The sequence below is a fragment of the Pezoporus occidentalis genome, unplaced genomic scaffold (assembly GCF_034315485.1).
Source record: "Pezoporus occidentalis ecotype Australia unplaced genomic scaffold, CSIRO_AGI_Poc_V1 ctg64, whole genome shotgun sequence".
Taxonomy (NCBI): Eukaryota; Metazoa; Chordata; class Aves; order Psittaciformes; family Psittacidae; genus Pezoporus; species Pezoporus occidentalis.
The window spans coordinates 1,370,260-1,388,807 of NW_026915987.1; the positions used below are offsets into that span (position 1 = coordinate 1,370,260).

Below are 18,548 nucleotides of genomic sequence, written 5' to 3' on the forward strand. Positions count from 1 at the left end.
TGGCCCAGGGCACTTAACAAAACCTGACACCAACCATCGAGTCAAGTTCATTTAGAGAGCACAATTACCCAACCATCATTTCCATACTGCAGCTGGAATACCCATGAAATTCCCTTCTCAACCCCCATCCTTGCTCCCACCTTCCCACAGTCGCAAGTTAATTATATATATATATATAAAAAGAAAGAGGATTTGATTCCAGTGACAGAAGATACAAATGATTTCATTTGGTCAGGGCAATGACATTTCCAAGGCTCCTTTAATCGCTAAGAAGCTCTGCTGCATTGAACGGCATTTACCGAAGGATATTGCTGCCTGTGTCACTGCTGCCTTGATGCCTTGTTGCTTTACATGCTCCGAAGATCTGAAGTTCATGCTTTCCCAAAACTCAGGCTGATCATGTGGGAAAGGAGCATCTAGAGAGGAAAATAGAATATTATTTTAAATAACAATTATTTGCCCAGGGAGATTTAGCCTTCAATCAACAGGCATGTTGCAGGGGTTAGCTGCTAGTGATAGATGGCACCGAGACAGCAGTGATGATCAGAATGGGCTTTACAAAGAAAGCGGGGGATGAAGAGAGAGCCCAGCTTCTCCACATGGGAAGCTGAGCCAAAGTATGGGATATCCACACTCTCCAGGTTTTGGGACCTAATCCTGGTATCACCCAGGTGCAGATCTTGATAAATCTAAGAGAAACAAGCTCTGAAGCGGTGTCTGGAAGCACCGACCTTTCGCTGGTGGCCCTAGGGACACCAGCAATGCAAAGTTCAGCTTCATGAATTCCCACCTAGGGAGAGACTTTGGCTCTTTGCCCCCAAAAGCCTTGAGTATAACTGAGTTGAGCAGGAAAAGGAAGCAAAGAGATGCACCAGGACTTCACTGTTCAGGAGCACAACAACCCAAAGCCCTCTGGTGCCCCCACAAATGTCTCTGTGCTTCAGACTGGGGCTAAAAATTGCCATTTAAGTGACAAAACTGCTATGAACTGAACCTTTTTTGCATGTTAATGACACTGAAACTAATCTGCTTTGTGGGGATGCATTGGCTTGACCTTCATTTTCAAAGAAGAACACAGGAGCCTTCCCACAAATCAGATCAACAATTACAGAAGACATAATATCTGTGAAATCTGTCACTAATTCCAATGACAGCAACAAATGCAAAACATGTGTCACATGCTGAAGAATAATTTAATTTGAAAACTTAAAAAATCGTCAGTTAAGTAACATAAATTATATGAAATAATTAAAAGTTAATAATAATTAGGGGGCTGGAGCACTTCCTGTTTGAAGACAGGCTGAGAAAGTCAGGGCTGTTCACCCTGGAGAAGAGAAGCTGCATGAAGACCTGAGAGCAGCTTCCAGTGTCTGAAGGGGGCTACAAGGATGCTGAAGAGGGGCTCTTCCGTCAGGGACTGTAGTGATAGCACAAGGGGTGATGGGTTCAGACTGAAACAGGGGAAGTTCAGGTTAGATATAAGAAAGAAGTTCTTTACTGTGAGGATGCTGAGGCACTGGCACAGAGTGCCCAAGGAAGTGGTAAATGCCCCATCCCTGGGAGTGCTCAAAGCCAGGTTGGACAGAGACTTGGATAACATGGTCTAGTGTGAGACGTCCCTGCCTATGGCAGGGGGTTGGAACTGGGTGATCTTAAGGTCCTTTCCAACCCAAACCATTCTGTGATTCTATGCTTCTATGGAAACTCTCCATCAGCTTCATCCTCACTTTCCAAGCTGCTCTTGAGGATGAAGCCCTCTGAGCAGCACACTTTTTGCTACGTAAACTGTTCCAGGCTTCACAGTGCCAAATCTCGAACTGCACAGTCAATTTAAGTCATTTGCAACTGAACCTGTATTCACACATCTCAGAGTGCTGCAGCTCTTCATACGTGGGTTGCTTGAAACTGCAGCTGGTGCAATTCGAAGTGTTTGATCCAAGCTCATTGACTTCAATGGAAATTTCTTCTCACCAGTGCTATGAAAATAGGTAGGTTTTTTTCCTAAGAAGAACCACCCAGCTCTGCTATTTATCTATATCTGTTCAATATGCAGGAAATAAATCCTTCCACAGCTTCTAAACTGTCTTAAACAGAACACTAAGAAAGCCCATTCTATGAAATTATGACATTTCTCTTCAGTGAGTGAGGAACTCATTGTTGATCCTGTATATGCATCTTCATCCTCCTCATCCAAAGAGGCAACATACGAAGGGTTAACGTGGAATATTAACTTGTTAGACTGTTGATCTGCCCTGGAGCCATCAGGAGCTTAAATAGCCAACAGTTAATTAAAAATAAACTGACACTTTACTTTAAGGATAGTTTTAATAACCATTTATAAATGTTACATTAAAAATTCATGCACTGTTATCAACTCCTGCTAAGGATTTACAGCACAATGGAGGTGTCATGAATGTTTTATAGATGCTGTGGAAAACCTCTTCCTGAACAGATATTTTTCAGAGGTCTATATGCCTTTCCAGGGCTGCATCCTATGTACCCAAGACAACAGCAGTGTGGCAACGACAAGGAGCTTCCTGAGATGCCAGGGCTTAAGTTTAGACTTCACTCTACAAAATATATGGCCAACGTAGCAGAGGCCTCAAATATCCTGAGAAAGTGTTAAAAAATGCCTCTTTCTGATCTAAAACATCCCATATAGGCACTGTCCTTAGGATCGGCTTCACTTCCCTGTGCGATGCATCCTATGTACCCAAGTCAACAGCAGCATGGCAAATACAAACAGCTTCTCAAGATGCCAGGGCTTAAGTTTAGACTTTACTCTGCAACGTATGTGGCCTGTTGGCCAGGAGAGGCCTCAAATACCTTGTGAAAGTGTTAGAAAATGCCTCTTTCTGCTCTAAAGCAGCTCATGGTCCTTACGAACAGCTTCTCTTCCCTGTGCAATGCACACATCGGATCAGTTTTCCCTTTCAGAACATCACAACCCCCAGGAGGGGCACAATAAACAGTCAGGGGCCTCTGAAAGTGTGGAAAATATGATTACAATCTAAACCAGAGAAAACAGCCTAATGCTCCAGAGTAATCTTCATCAGCCTCTCCAAATGCATACACACACAAGCAAACACATTCACAAACACAAACCCATCTTCGCCGCGCATCGCTATGAGCTTATCAGGGGTAGATTTTTTACTCCTCTTTGCAGCTGAGGAGAGGTAGCAAAATGGTTGTGCTTTGAATAAGCAGTGTTTGACCTGGAAAGCACTGAGAAACTCAGAGTCATGCTGTTGACTCAGAGCTCCCAGGTCTTCCTTTCCTGTCTGGCTGCGGTTGCGATGTGTGATCTTACCTTTCCGAAAGCCTTCCCTCCCCATCTGTCAGGAGGGAGGATAATCCTTCCCAGTCATAGTGGGCTTGTACAGATAAACCCATTAATGTGTGGGAGGTGGCAGGATAGTACAATGATAACTGTTACTGAAAAGATTATAGATAAATTGAAAGTCTTATTGTCATTATTAGCTATTTCAACACTAGCTGCCTTTGACAATGTTGCTGCCCCTTTTGTTTTAACTCTCTGCAGACACCAGTATGATTGAAGCTGCCTGTCTGCATGCTTGTGGGAAACAAATCTAATCTTATGGTTATATGCTTATCTATGCTACTCCTACCTCATTCTGCATATCACGCTGCAAGTGATATTAAGCAGGTGAGCTGCTGTGTGCTGAAAGGAGGGAGATGTGGCTGCCAAGGCCCTGCATGGCACTCAGGCACAGAAGTGATTAAATCCACAAGGTGAGGGCCTGACCACCTCCCTTGTGCTTAATACCTTCCATGCAAACACAGGTCCTCACGTGCACGCACTGATGGAGAGCAACCTTCAGACTCTGCAGCCAGCCACCAATCAAACTGGCATTAACCTTGTGTGCCTTTTTCCTCTCTTTTTTGTTCTTTCCTGTTTTGCTGTCCGTTGAAGGAAAGCTTCTGTGAGCATTGGCTCCAGGGCCTGGCAAGAAAAAGGTTAAATATTACTGAAAAATACTGGTGTCAATCAGGTGCCAACCTCTAATGAGGGTAATTGATAATACAATGTTCACAGGTAGCAGGAACCCTCAAGGCTGCTGTGTGAACACCCCTGAAGAGGAGATGAAGATGAAGTAGGCATTCGCCCAGGTTCTCATCAAATTTGCACCCTTTGAAGCAGCCAAACGAATGCTGGATTTTGTCCTGCTGAAGCATATCCCTGGCAGGATCTCCCAAGCAACCCCCTTCTACTCTCGCTCCCTTTCCAGAAGCAACAGGGTTGAGGACAGCATCCTCAGAGGCCAAAGCTATGCGAGTGTAAAGCATCTCAGAGCTGCAGGGAAGTCTATAAGGGCCATGTGCCACTATAGGTGACAGGTTCATGCTCCCCAGAGCTCACAGGGGCACCCAACCAGCAGATCTAACACCCGCCAAAGGGGATGAGGAAACATAGGCTGATTTTAGCAGATGACAGGCACAGAGATGCTGTTAAGATGCTGTCCTCTCCACCATGCATTCCCTCTTTCTCTTCATCTGTGCTGTTCTCTGTATTATTTTCATTCAGGGCAACTTCTCCTCTTTTCCCTCCAGTGACGACAGTTTTGTTCTGCTGGAGTCGTGAGGTTCACTAAATATAGTGAAGGGCTGTTTCTGCAAGGACTTCAAAAGCTTGTTTCATTTGATTGGTGCCTTTCATCCTTTGTTGTCCCTGGTTGTGTTGGACTCCCAGCTGCTACCCAGCCTTATCTGCCCAAATTTCTGCTGAGGACTTGGAGGCGACACAGTCAAAACTCACGTGTGATACCCAAGCTGAAATCTGCTACTCCCCAGCTCAAATGAACAGGGACTCAATGGGACTTCACATGCACACACACAAAACTGTTGTGGTTGCCACCATCACATGCTCTGAAAGGGTTTCATCTGAAGATGCTGAAGGTTTGACAGAGCCCTGGGAAACATAGTCTAGGGTGAGGTGTCCCTGCTTGTGCAGGGGGTTGAAACTGGATGATCTTAAGGTCCGTTCCAACCCAAAGCATTCTGTCATTCTTTGATTTTATGATGTGTGCATGGAGATGCAGAGGATGCACATCCCACATATGCTCAGGGGCTTCCAGCTTTGTGTGGCCACCCGTAGCAACACTCAGAGAAGGCCCTTTGGGACATACTGGGCACTGACAACCATCTCTGCTTCCCCACCACATGCTTTTTCATGCTGCAAAACACCTTCTCTATGCAAACCCCAGTCTTGGGACGTGCTGCTTTTAGCACTGCCTTCCCGTCCTTGCAGACAAGTCACTTCCATGTGGCGCTCCAAAAGCCATACAACACCCATGCACGCAATGCTGTGTGTTTCTACCCCCCCCTCCCAAACACACACACTTGCTTAGAAGAACAGGAAAGAAAAAGAAAGGAATAGGAACAGACAGCTTTGGGTTGAAATTAGGCCAGACATCCCATCCCTCCCCAGGGTTATCCCCTTGTGGTGATTGCCATCTCCCAACAATCTTCACAGCTTCCCATTTGTCCTCTGGTTATGCTATAGCTGCTGTGAGCCAGGAAGAAATGATGTTTTAAGGATCCAATTGGCAGTTTTACACCAGATCCTGAGGAACTTGATGCCTGCGCATCTGCCATCAGACCCAGGCTTCTGGTAAGCCTATACATACGCATGGATGCAGAAGAGGCTTCCTCACACAGAAAACTCATACTGGGCTGCATTCAGAGCCCCTACATGGGCCAATTTGCTCCTTGTATTATTGCCACAGGAGGATTGTTGCCCTGTGTTCACTCACCCAAACCTCCCCGTAGCATCTGGGATCTGATCCTCTCGGTAACATCAAGGTGAGGGTCATTTAAAGCTCTTTTTCATGAAAACAAAATTTCAACCCCAATAATAATCATGCAGAAGGAGGAAGGAAGAACCTGGGAACTTGGAGAAAACAGGCAGGAATTAAGCTCAGAGGCTTGTCTCCCTCTACTGGCCCCCAAACAAGGCACACAGGAGTCACACTCGGTTTTAAGGAGGAAAATACAGCACCAAACCCAGTCACTACCCTGGGTTTTCTTGCACAGAGCTCTGGGAGGAGCAGGAACAGGCTGAAGAGCTGTTAGAGAACGTGTCTCCCGTTCATTATTGCGGGAAAGCAGGAGCCAGCATCAGAATGTAACTAGATCCTTTTTCCTCCCCCTTTTCCCAAGGTAAGATTGTTCCTTACTGCATATTTCCCAGTGATCCTCTTGATCTAGTTTTCGAATCCCACCTATAGATTTCCCTCTGTCTAATAAATCTGTTCCTTGCCCAACAGCTTTCCTGCAGAACTACTTCAATTTGGTGTGCAGCATCTTTCCTGTGTTCCCTCCAAAGCCTTAACGCAGGGCTCAGGCTCACAGGAAGAAGAATTTCAGCTGACCAGAAGCAGCAAGGAAGGCTCTGCTGAGTTTTCCTTCAGTGTTTTTTGGTATGAGGGGAAGAAAAGCAGAGGCAAAGAGCACTCACATACGTGGATCTGATTTCAGGATGGAGCCGTAGAAGCTCTGTGTAATGTGTTATTCCCAAATGAATTCTGTGCCTTGTACCTTCCACATGTGTGCATGGGGTGAGGGAAAAGTCAGGATTTATTAACTAAAAATCTTCATTAGAGCAGTTTAAAACTACAGATGGCATCAGGGTCTGAGACAACCTGCAATTCCCATCCCTGTCCTCATGCGTTTGGAGACACTGAAGTTGCATTATACTCCTAATATTTATACCTACACAGCAAGCCTGGGTTTGGGGTTCTTTGGTACAAATCTGGGCTGAATTGTCTAAATCCTAAACGTTTTCTCAGTATCAGTGATGGTTTCTTTCTGCTTGATAATCTGCCTCTTGAAACCTGTAAGAATGGGCATCGAGAATGAAATGAAATCTGTACGAATGAGCCCTCAGTCCTGTGATCATCTGTATTGCAAACTATTAGGGTCTTTCAGTGGCTCGACTCTCCAGAAATTACTCTTCTCTTTTTTTGAAATGTTAAAGGAAATCAATGCTGTTAAGAAAAAGGCATCGTAATTTGCAGGGGAAAGGGCAAATATGATCATTTTTAGCCATCATGAAAATCAAAATTGCTATCCCCAGCTTAAGAATTATTGTGATGAAGTTGTTTTTCCAATCAGAGCCCTCTTTGTGCAGGAGACTTCACAAGTATACCAGTTTACCTACAGGTAAGATCTCATTGGCATTTATACTGATATGCCTGGAGGGGAAGCAGTACAGCATCCTCATGTTATCCCTTAACTCTGCAGAAAAAAAAAGCTGAGAACTTTGTCATTTATGTTGCTTTTGCTTTCCAGATATTTTGCCATTAATGTTACTTTTATTTTTCAGATGTTATCCCCCCAAAAAAGCAGAAACTGCCCTAAAAAGTTTCCAGCCATTGCGTGGAAATGCAGTCATCTCTAGAAAGAAACCCAAGACCTTTCTGATGACTGTTTTACACGGTGTTATAGCACAGAGGAGGAAAGAAACAACATGCCCATCTGAAATTGTGAAGGGGAGACTGGGGAGAAGACAGACAGTAGTTAAATACAGGAACAACACTTAATTCCTTAATAGGAAGGTGGAAGAGAATGAATGACCCCACATAGATAGCTTTCGAGCAGAAATTTCCAGCCTGGATCACAGGAGCTGGAGCATCCATAGGCTGTTTTTGACAAAAGCAATAGAGCAAAGTGAGCTAACTCGAAGTGGCCTATTCGAGACTTCCACCTCCAGCAGGCAAAGCTTTAGAGGCCTTCAAACCAAAAGAGGGTGGAAATCAGTGTTTTCTTCCAAACCAGGTCAGCCAGCGCCCATCAGCACCACAAGATGGGGTTAGTCCAGCGTAGATCCGCTGCCAACAAACACCAGGTAGTGACTAATAATTGCAGTCCCACTTCCTGCAGCGATCTCTCCATAGAGGTTTCTTACTGACCCAGCACCGTTTAGCTTGTGAGATGTGATGAAATAATAGCTGGAGGGTTAATGGCAGTGGCTGCAGGCTATTAAAGCTCAGATGCCAGCCTTAACTTGTGCTGTGGGCTCTTCTTTATTCATGACATGACAGCCAGAGGATGAGGTGTCGGGCGTAACGCTAAGAGTTCTTGGCACCCAATGGTTTGTATTGCTCACAAAACTTTGCCTGATTTAGGAGGCAATTTGTGTTTTTATAATTAATATGGATTAGCTATTATTATCTATGCAATATGGCAGGCAAGCAGTTGAGAGAGGTTAACAGCTGTTCAACAATGCAAATGATGCCCATGTAAAGTACAGTTTAGGAATGGGGTATTAGCAACAGCACACACAAGTTCAGAACCAGTGGCAAATCTAAATAACCACGGCATGGAACTATTCCCAAGGTTTCACTGGACATGCAGCTGAAGTGCAGGGAATGGACACTGGTTCCTGTGTTCTGCAACCGGTCTCACTGTTCACAACAGTTATGAGTGAATGGAAAACCAGTACAGCTGGTCTCAAAACAACCATCTAAGCTTTCTGGGCTTGCTTGCAGCCAAAAAACCTCCCAGTGCTTTTGTTGGCACCTGGAGGTTTCGAAGAAAGGCATCAGATTTGAGAAGCATTTAGTTGGGAAGGTTGCTCTAAAAATAATCCAAAGGGAAGGGATGCCGCATGGCCTGTTCTCCAGGTCTTGGTCCATTGGAAGAGATGCTGTAGCCTTGGTGGGTCTGGGGATCAGCCAGAAAACCCAATGTACTCACCAGACCCTCCCGGGCAATAGAGGTGAACAAGACCTGGATTATGTGCTTGTCCCTCTGCACGTGTAAATCTGGACAGGCTGCACTCCCTCTGTATGAACCTCACAGAGCACAGCACATAGGAAGTCCTGGATGAAAATCCTGGCTCTATTTTTCACTTCCAGTCACTTCTGCTTTTAGACACTGAGTTCTGCCAGCAAGATGCCCTAAGATAAATTTTCTCCCCAGATTCCAGGCTCAAGAATACCTTCAAAGCCCATTACACCTATGTCAAGCCTTGCTTAGAGATTCCTCAGCAACAGCACTCTGTTAAAACACCTGAAATCTTCAGCTGGAGCTTATGCCTTATTAGACACCAAGACATCATAACTCAGTGGTTCTTGTGTCTTCAGAACTCCTTATCCCTCTACAGGGATGAAGCAAGCAGGTAACTGCCTGCAAATAGAAGCAGAGCACAGCAAGGACTTGCTCACCTCCTGATAGCAGCAACACATTCACCTCCTCTTCAGCATCCTGCAAGGCACTGGGGAAAGATGGAAAGGTGGTTGCCAGCCCTGCAGGGGGGAGTGCTTGAAAGAAGTAGAAGTGACACAAGAGAAAGCACCACAACTCTGGCATAGCCTCCACCATATGGGTGATGGATGTAGCAGTGTTTGGCACCAGTGCTCACAGAGCTCCTCTTGTGCTTGTTAAGCCTGTAACTGTATAAAATATACTGACAGGAGTACTATTAACAGAGCAAATCCAAATCAGCTCCTCTGCCCATATCCCAGTAAAGAGTAAAGGAATGAGAGAAGGGGGACAGCAAGGGAAGGCTTTGATTTTGCACTTGCAAATCAGGTCTTGCACATGGAGGGTTAGCTGGAGGTGTTGAATGGGGTGAAAGGGAAGAGGGGAACAGGAGAGATGTATATACCTGTGTTCAGGTCTAAATCTGAACAGGACACACACATATATATCCTCATGAGTCAGAAGCTCCCCCATTGCCCATCTCCTTCACTGATTCCTCCTGCAAGGTGTTTACCTAAGCTGTGGTACCCAGTGGCTCCTACTCTGGGTGACAGATCAGACCCACAGGTCTCTTTTCCATCCTGACTTGTAATTCAGCCTGCATTGACAAAGTGCAGCAGAGGGGAGAGCGCGGCATTTCCCCAGTGTTGTAAATAAGGCTGAGATTACTGATGGTATAGAATAGGACTGACTATTGCAATATTTAATCTGCTGGGTGGCAATTCATTAAAACAGTTATCCAGGGCTTTAATCACTCTGCCAGGCTGCCATCTGCTTCACTCCTGCTTCCCTCGTGGCTTAGGCCAGGTCTTGATGTAGGAGGGGATAGCTTGTGGAAGGCACTTTGGGGTCTGTGTTTTAATTCACCATGTGTGCACATTAGAGCTTGCTGGTGGTGCTACCACGTGTGCAACAACCATGATCGTGCCTGTGCACCGAGAGGGGCCTGGAAGAGCATGGGGGCACCCAAGGTTTGGTTTGGCCTCTGGGCTTAGGCTGGGAACAGTGAAGGGGGGAGCTAGATCCCCTAACCTCGCTACCATGTCAGCAGGGTTTATGGGAGCATCTGGTAGTATTTACAGAGATGTTATTCACAGATATGAAATCAGTTCATCTCATCAGCTTCCCTGCTGTGATTCTCAGTGGCAAGAGTCTTCTCCAAAACCTGCGCTCTCTCTGTCCTGTGTACAACCTTAGAAACAGCATCAGCACCTTCCAGGGTGCTTCTGCCAGCTGCTGAAAAACAGGAGTTCAGAGTGGTCTAGAGGGGTCTGGATTCAGTCTGATACCTGGTACAGGTAGTCCTAGTCGTGACCGTGATTACATGGCATCACTGCCATGGTCAAACCCTAGGAGGAAAAAGAGAGCTCAGGGGTCTCACTGCTTGTAGTCCCTTTGGCCAGGCAATAAAAGAGCTGCTTGATCATTCTGGAGACTGAGAAGTCTGGGTTTCTAACAGATTTGGTGCATTACAGTCACTTACTGCGCAGTCTGGGTGAGGTTCCCTCATCTCTTAGCTGCAAACTGAGAGTGACATTGCTGCACAGTCCCAGAGCATCTCTGGGTGTAGCAGTGCTGTGCTGTTTCAGGTGGGAATTAAAGACAAGTAATAGCTTAAAACATTCACATTGAGGTATCAAAGAGGAAAACCTTTCTGCTCTGCTTATCTTTCAGCTTTTGGGTCCTCTTGGTACCCTTCCTTCCCATATTCCCTTCCAGGTCAAGTATGGCTATATTTGGCTACCATTATTAATGGTAAATACCCACTTCTTTCCCAAGCAGATATGGGGCTGTTCAGTCACCAGCTTTCTGGTAAGCAAGAGAAAGGATGATCTACACTAAATGTCCTAATGTCTTCACTGCCTCTCCCCATTGGCGCTGCCGGACTGAACTGTGGGTCCCCAGGAGAGAAGTCCCAGGGGATAGGCAGGACCTCATAGCATCCAATGCTGGAATTTGGACACAGAGCTGCAAGAGGAGAGAAGCATACAATAAACTAAGATTCCCCTTGAAAGACTGGGGAAGGCTCACAGAACCATATGCCAGCGGAATGGAAAATATAAATATCTCCTAATGAGATAGGCACTTGAGTCTCAGGAAGATTAAGAGAGAAAGGCAGAGAAAAGAACGGATGGCAGTGGGGCAGATGGGGAAGAGGAAGTATTTCGCTGGTATTTCTGCCATAAGGACTAAAAGATCCCACGGGTGACACATTAAACATATTATTATTCCTGGGCAAGATGCTGTCAGTTTTGTTTGCTAAGGCTCCCAATTCTCCACCCACATTTTCCAATAGCTGGCTTACATGGGGAGCAATTATGGCTGGGCTGAACTTTGGGAGGAAAGGATCCTCTGGTGGCTTCATGCCTAGTGGGCAGGGAATTTGGGTAGACTTGACTGAAAATAGACAGATGGTCTTGGGATCCTGTGGAGCTGAGAAGAGGGATGAATTAGAGAACTCTTCTTCCCCTAAGGACAGCGATAAGCTGGGTTTATGGGGATGAGCATGCATCATGGGAGGAGGCATGGAACACATCTCTTACAGCATCACTGGACGGAGCTTTCACGTTGTGCTGAAAAAGGCAGTGCAATGGTGGGTCAGAGCACAAGATTCTGCCTTTACTTAAAGAAAACTATCAATACTAGTTAAAAAAAGGGCTGTGTGGTTTAGTCACCTGGCAGCTGGCACCTACCTGGTGTTAGAGACCAGGGGCAACTGGAGAAGTGCTGCAGTGTGCTACCTCCCTACTCCCAGATCTCTTCCAAACTCCATCTACCCAACCTCCCTGAAGAAACGCCACAGATGCCAAGATTAAGGGAACATTTAGCCAGGTGGGCAGGAGCACTGTCCCAGTGAGAAGTCTATCTTAACCAGTCGGGGTTCAAAACTAATTTGCCCTTTTGATTTCCAAGACATTGATGCCTTCAGTGCAGTAAATGAGTCTCCTAAATGGAGGTCACAGCAGGGCCTGTTGTTTGCTTTTGCTCCTGTCAGGAGCCAAGCATAAGGGCTTTCACATTCCACTCTGCATTTCAAACCAGTAAAGGCAGCCTGGGAGCCTTTAAGCAGGCCCTAATTAGCGCTGATAGATTTCAGGGTGCTCTGAGGCTACATTGAGCAGCCTTTGCCGAGCTGGGAGGCAGCCTCCTTCATTGCTTGAATGACAAAAGGGTTCACTGGGACTTGGGTTTGAAGCAGCTGGATAAAAGTGGTTATGACATGGCCACAGGCCTTGAATTAGCAGCTGATACAACAAAGAAAAGAGGTGAAACAGCAACCAATTAATGTTCCTTCTTGTGCCATCTCCAAAAGACAAACTTCCAGAGAGATGCAGGTTTGGATTTCAGCTGCTTACCTGCATTTTCTCCACTCCTTTGGTTCTACAAATGTGGAGCTGGTTCATGTTTAAAGAAGTTCCAAGTCATAAATTCCTGGTACTTCCGAACCCCTCTGTGTTTGGTTATGAACTGTTGCAGAATTATTATGATGAGGTTAAATCTCAGTAGCTTCTGCTTTTAACTTGGCATGCCTCCAGTTGTCACAAGCATGTGTGGGTCAAAGCAATGTGACCTGGATGTCTTTTACTCATAGAACTATAATTCTGCATGGGTTCTATTCCAGTGGGGGGAAAATATCCTACAAAAGGTCAAAGAGACAGATTGTAAGAATTAATAGATCCTGGTTTCTGTGTATTTTTGTCACTGTTTCACCCCCAATATTTTTCCCTTAGAGACATCTTGCTAGAGGCATTTATGATCTTAATCACTCACTCTGCATTACCTCTGGCATTCCTCCACCCACACCAGCTCTGCACTATGAGCTGGATGCTTTCACTGTAAGCTGGGATGTGTTATGTCGGAGCTATAGCTGTCATGACTGGCTGGCCCATGTTTGATGACCAGACCAAGCATTCCCCATTACAGTCCACCGTGGCTGATCATATTTCGTCTTACTCAGACAATTACATCCCTCACATTCTGTGCTATATACAGATCTAATATATATATATGCAATATGCAATGTGTGCTATTACTCCTCTCTTCCATGTAGAGAGGAGTAATCTTGATGTTAGTGCAGTGGTGGTGCAGGCTGCTGAATAGCGAGTGAAAGCACATTGGATATATCTTTCCTTTTCTTTGTTATCTCCATATAACCTCTGATGCAGTCACTGCATCCCAGAGAATATGTGAAACACCATCTGAAATTATTTGGGTAAAATCCTGCATCGTCATTCACCAGTTCGGGTCAAAACTGCTCTAGCACAGGGGCTATGGACAAGTGCCTGCTTTGATTTCTCTGTACAGAGGAGCACAGCACTGCTGGGTTTCTTTGCCTCTGTACAGATTTACACTCTGTGTGTGCCTGTAGGTAACTTAGAGCCACAGGACTCATCAGTTGACTGATGCTACTCTCCTGCTGACTCAGCGCCAGTAGAATCTCCGTGCCCAACTGGAGAACCTCTATTACACACAGCAAATATACTGATGTGTGCACAGATTCAAAGTTCAGGTGGGGAATAAACTGGAATCCTGTGCTCTTGTCTGATCAATGCAGTGGTATTCAAAAAAAAAAATAAAAAATAAGGAAAAAAAACACCCAAAGGTGTGTTGTATTTAAAAAGTTAATCCAGAAGGGCAAAGGGCTTTATCTACAAACGAAAGGTATGCAGGAATGAAGAAGGAGAGGAAAAACCCCAAACTTACACAGCTTAAGGCAAGAAAAAGGGCAGTTAAGAAGGGATTTAATTGATAATGGTTTAGATAATGTCAAGTGAAGTTTCTATTCTCAGCCCAAGTGCAGATGAGGAGGCAAAAGGACTAAATGTCGAAATTAAAGAAATACCCATTCAAAGCTAAACTGAGAAACCTTTTGTCACACAGAGAATCATAAGCGTGTGAGAAGTCCCAGCAGGAGAGGTTCTCAAGGCAAAATAACACTGGGGGCATTCAGGAAATAATTAGCTGGCTTCCTGGAGGGAGCAAGTAGATGTGTGTGAGGAAAGGAGGAGTGTGTGAGAGGAGGGGGAGGACTGGAATGAGATAAGATTCTAATAGAAAGAATGGATGAGAAATGAGGGGCCTTTAACTCATTCCACACAGGGGGAAAAGAGTAAGCAAGTAAGTAAAGGAAGAAGAAGATGTGTTATGCTCAATTTAATGAGCTCCTCTGGAGTGGCAGTCTAGATCAGAAATAAAATGAGGCTCCTGGCTCAATCAGAGATAAACCAGCCCCAACTCACAGCATCGCCTCTGCCAGTGGCCACTTGTGGCAGAACAAAGTGACCCGTGGGCTGCTCCTGATCCCTGCAGACAGTGCACGTATGTTGGTGGGTGTTTGCTCTTCCAGCTCATGGCTATGTTGTTCAAACCATGCCCAGCTGGAGCCTCTGATAGGTCTTTGACACACTTGGTAGGTTGGACCCACATTGCTCTTGAATTGATCCCTATTTCAATCAGGAATAGCTGCATTTATCAATAATATCAATACTACCATTGCTAATGTTGCAAATCAAAGCATTTCTGTAGAAAACATCCTTCCAGCTCTCAAGAAAGAAAATACCCATTCCATCTATTTCAAACATCACTTGTTGATACAGAGAGTTGCCCTCTAAACATACCTGTCTCTCTCAGTCGACTCCAAATACAGATCAGATAGCCATCATAGAATCACAGTTAGGGTTGGAAAGGACCTGAAGACCACCTATTTCCAACCCCCATGCCATATTGTCAATGCCTGACTTCTGGGTGGCTCAAACTGTGAGAGGCAAGTCCCACACCACAAGTAAAAGCTCCAGTGCAGCTTACTTGCAGTAGGGCCTTGGGGTTTTTGCCTGGAATTTCTTTGAGTACTTTAATATCATTACCCTTTTGCGAGAACCTTCTGCCAATTCTTGTGCAGGAAGTTGCTGCCACAACTGCTCCAATCTCAGTAGTTGCGCTTTTTTTTTGCTACAAAAATGATAAATGATGATGCTTTTAAAATTAATTTCCATTCTAGCAGCTCGTGACAGCCGCTTTGTCTGCGTTAACTTGGGACAAAGTACAAACATCAAGAGAGGGATTTCATGGGTTTTATCCTCAGTGCTAACACACAAGAGAACCTGATACAGTAAGGGAAAGCTAAGCACAGCTAAAAGGTGCAAAAGCTACAGAAGGACATTTCTCTGCATTAAATGCATGCTCTGATTTTCTCCCTTCACAATCATACCCAAAACAAAGGATGTTCTTTTTAAGAGAATATGTGGAGGGTTTCTGGACTCTAGCCTTGAAATTCCTACATATCCTCCAAGCAGGTAGCAAATACCTTACCCCAGCTGCCTATCAACCCTGAATTAGAGCACCCACCTTTAAGGAAATGAGTTCACTGCCTGGGCCTATACAACAAGTGGCTTTTCATCCTTAACTGCTAAGGAGGACACCAGTTAACACTAAATGTAGTAGTGGCTTTTGCTATGTAAGTAGGGGTCCAAGTAAGAACCAAAGTGAAACTGCATCAGGATCTGACCTGACCATTCAGCTCAGACCACTGAACTGCTGCCAGGGGCCTATCACTGTGACTCATTACCAGTCTCTGCCAGATGTGAACCAATGGCTGCAATACCCAGGTGCAGTCATGTCCCCGTAATAGTCTTCCCCCCTCCTCAGAAAGGTTCCCTGTCATTAGCTGTCCCTCCTTCCACAGTCTCTGCCTGAAAGAGGAAATCTGTGCCAGTCTCTGCCTTTGCTTTGATGCAGTGTCCTGTTAATGACAAATCCCAATACAAGCGTTTTTTAGGCTGCAAGCAACAGCTTGTCTGGAGTGTTTCAGAGCTGCCAGATATGAAGTATGGATGGGATGGAGTCCAAACACATGGGTCAAATCACTGAGAAGGAGCTGCGAGTGCCTTACCTACATCTAGGTGGTCTGAGACAAAATTAGTCAAAGTCAGAGCTCAGACACCATTGCTGGTACCTACCTTCACTATGTCTCTCAACACTAAATGATCAAGCTCAACGTACACATATATGTTGTATATTTACTAGCAGAATCTTAACTACCATTAGAAAGCAATCCCAGGCTCAGGCTCCAGGTAAAGGAGCTTCCCACTTTTCACAGGTGTAGAAATCCAGAGCACATCTTACAGAAAGCAATCCCTTCTCCCCCAAATAGCCATGGATCTCTGCTGGAGGGCTTGAGGCAGCCCCTTCCACACACATGTCCCCCAAAGTAGGACCCATCCCAAATCATCCCAGCAAGAAATCACTGTGCCTGAGCAAAGGACCAGTTTCCTCCCTGACTGCTCTTCTGCAGTCTGTTCCCATTCCCACTCCTTTCCTTCACAGCCTGCCAGAGCAAACAGCAAACATTCAGTCTAGCACTAGTCACGGCTAAGAAAAGGTCACCAAAGCCTAAATCACACTCAGAGGTTATCCCTAAGGAAATGAAGGGGAATAGGGCACAGTGGCACTGTGGCACTGTGGCTGCAGGCTACAGTTTAAATAGGACAGAAAGATAGGAGAAAAGCTAGGATCTTCCCCTGAGGCCCCTATCACGGGGTAAATTAATGAGAAGACACAAAGACTGGAGATTAGCATTTGGGCAATTGAAAGAGGAGAGATTGTAGGTCTGGAAGGAGACAACAGAGAGTGTATAAAACCTTTAATCTGGCAGATAGCTGCTGTCGGGGATACATGTTCCAACCTGCTCCACGACGTTGTAGATCATGTTAGCTTTTGTGCTGGCTTAATTGGAGCTTTGCAGTTGCCCTTGGTCACTGCTAATTGCCTTAACTGAAATGGCGTGCATCTGCGCAAGCAGGAATAAAAGCCTGGGTGGGTTTGAGAGGGAATACATCCTCAGTGTTCCTAGCCATTGGCCAGTGAGTTGGGGCTGAATTAGGTGACTGCATCACCTGCCTGCTGTGCTTTGGAAAAGCTGGTTGGATTTATTGCTAGCTTACAAAAACCTGGCTTTAGACTGCGCTGATTGCACTCGGTTATTTAAAGGAAGGGGAGAACAGAAAGCAAAAGGAGCAGTTGCCTGGGTTTGTAGCATTCAGCCTGCTGGGGTGGGATCTCTATCTGCAGCCCCTCTCCCGACACTCAGCATGTCTTTGTGTGTGCACCAAAGTGAATCAGACCAGGAGCCCCAGCTTTATGCATGGATTTTCTCCAGGCTGAAGGTGATGAAATGGGTACTGGGAGCCTTAGAAATACTCTAGGACACGTTTGAGTGGAGGAGGAGACGGAAACTCATCTGTCTTCCCCAGCTCTGAGCACACGTGATCTCATCACAAAATTGAACACATAACTCAGTGCACCTCTGTACCCAAACTGTTATTGCAGAGTATGGAAATAGGCCTCAGCACAGTGACAGGAGTCTCTCCTCCCTAGCAAGTGCCTTTTGCTGTAACCGTTTGTCTATAATGGCACAAATTCCCCCCCTGAAAGTGGAGTCCATCACTCCACCACCTCGCTGAAGGTCCTCATCTCTAAGCAGGCACAGGAAAGCTGTGTTTTGAGTCAAAGAAGTCCCAGACTTCCCATAAGAAGCCCAAGCAAATGATGGGACTTAAACATCTCCATACATGTCATTCCCAGGCTGGCTTCTAAGCTCTTTTGTTCTTCTTCATTTCACAGGGAGACAAGGTGCTGACCCAGAGCCACGGACTCTGCTTGTGGCAGTAACCTAGGAGCTGGGCTGGACTAAATCCTTTAGTTTCATCTGGGCCTATAATTCTCCATCATTGCAAGGGCCTGGAAGCTTGAACAGATTTTGGCATAAGGAAGCTTTGGCAGCCCACGAAGATGTATCACTTGAAGTTAATTTATAAGGACTTGGACAGGGAGAGAGTTCATTTAATTGAAAGATGTAATTATCAGGTGTTGGAGGCAAAGGGGCTCATTAATTTCTGAGACATGCTGTTGACTGAGCTGTCTTCATTTTTATTTTCCACTCCATATCAAGGCTGAATCTACATGTTGGGATTGAAGACCCAGGATCACTGTTAGCCTTGTTTGGTATATTTTCCACAGGACAGAGGATTTTCTTCAGCCCAACAGTAAGTGCAAAGTGTGTGGTCCTGCCCTGCGTTGTGTGACAGCAAGAGCTCCCGTGGGGATCTTGGCATGATTCCATAAAGGCCTGGGCCCAGAGGACTCACAGACCTGGTAACAGCGTAGACTGGCCTAAGGTGGAAGGTGATGGATTACACAGGCCACATCCCACGATGGAAAGGAAGCTATGAACTTCCTTAGTACATCTCTTGTTCCTTTAGCTTTAAGGCTTATAATCAGCCCTGAAACGAAGAGGACCATGGTGCTTAGAGGATACAAGAGCTCCT

The 18,548-nt window shown here is 45.6% G+C and overlaps 1 long non-coding RNA gene across 1 annotated transcript; it reads right to left on the reverse strand.

Annotated features, from left to right (window-relative positions):
- Positions 1-240: 240 nt before the first annotated feature.
- Positions 241-15,908, reverse strand: LOC134174910 (uncharacterized). Its single transcript, XR_009968827.1, has 2 exons — positions 15,791-15,908; positions 241-416 (listed from the first exon to the last, which is right to left on the reverse strand). It is a non-coding gene; the product is annotated as an uncharacterized LOC134174910 (long non-coding RNA).
- Positions 15,909-18,548: the final 2,640 nt, after the last annotated feature.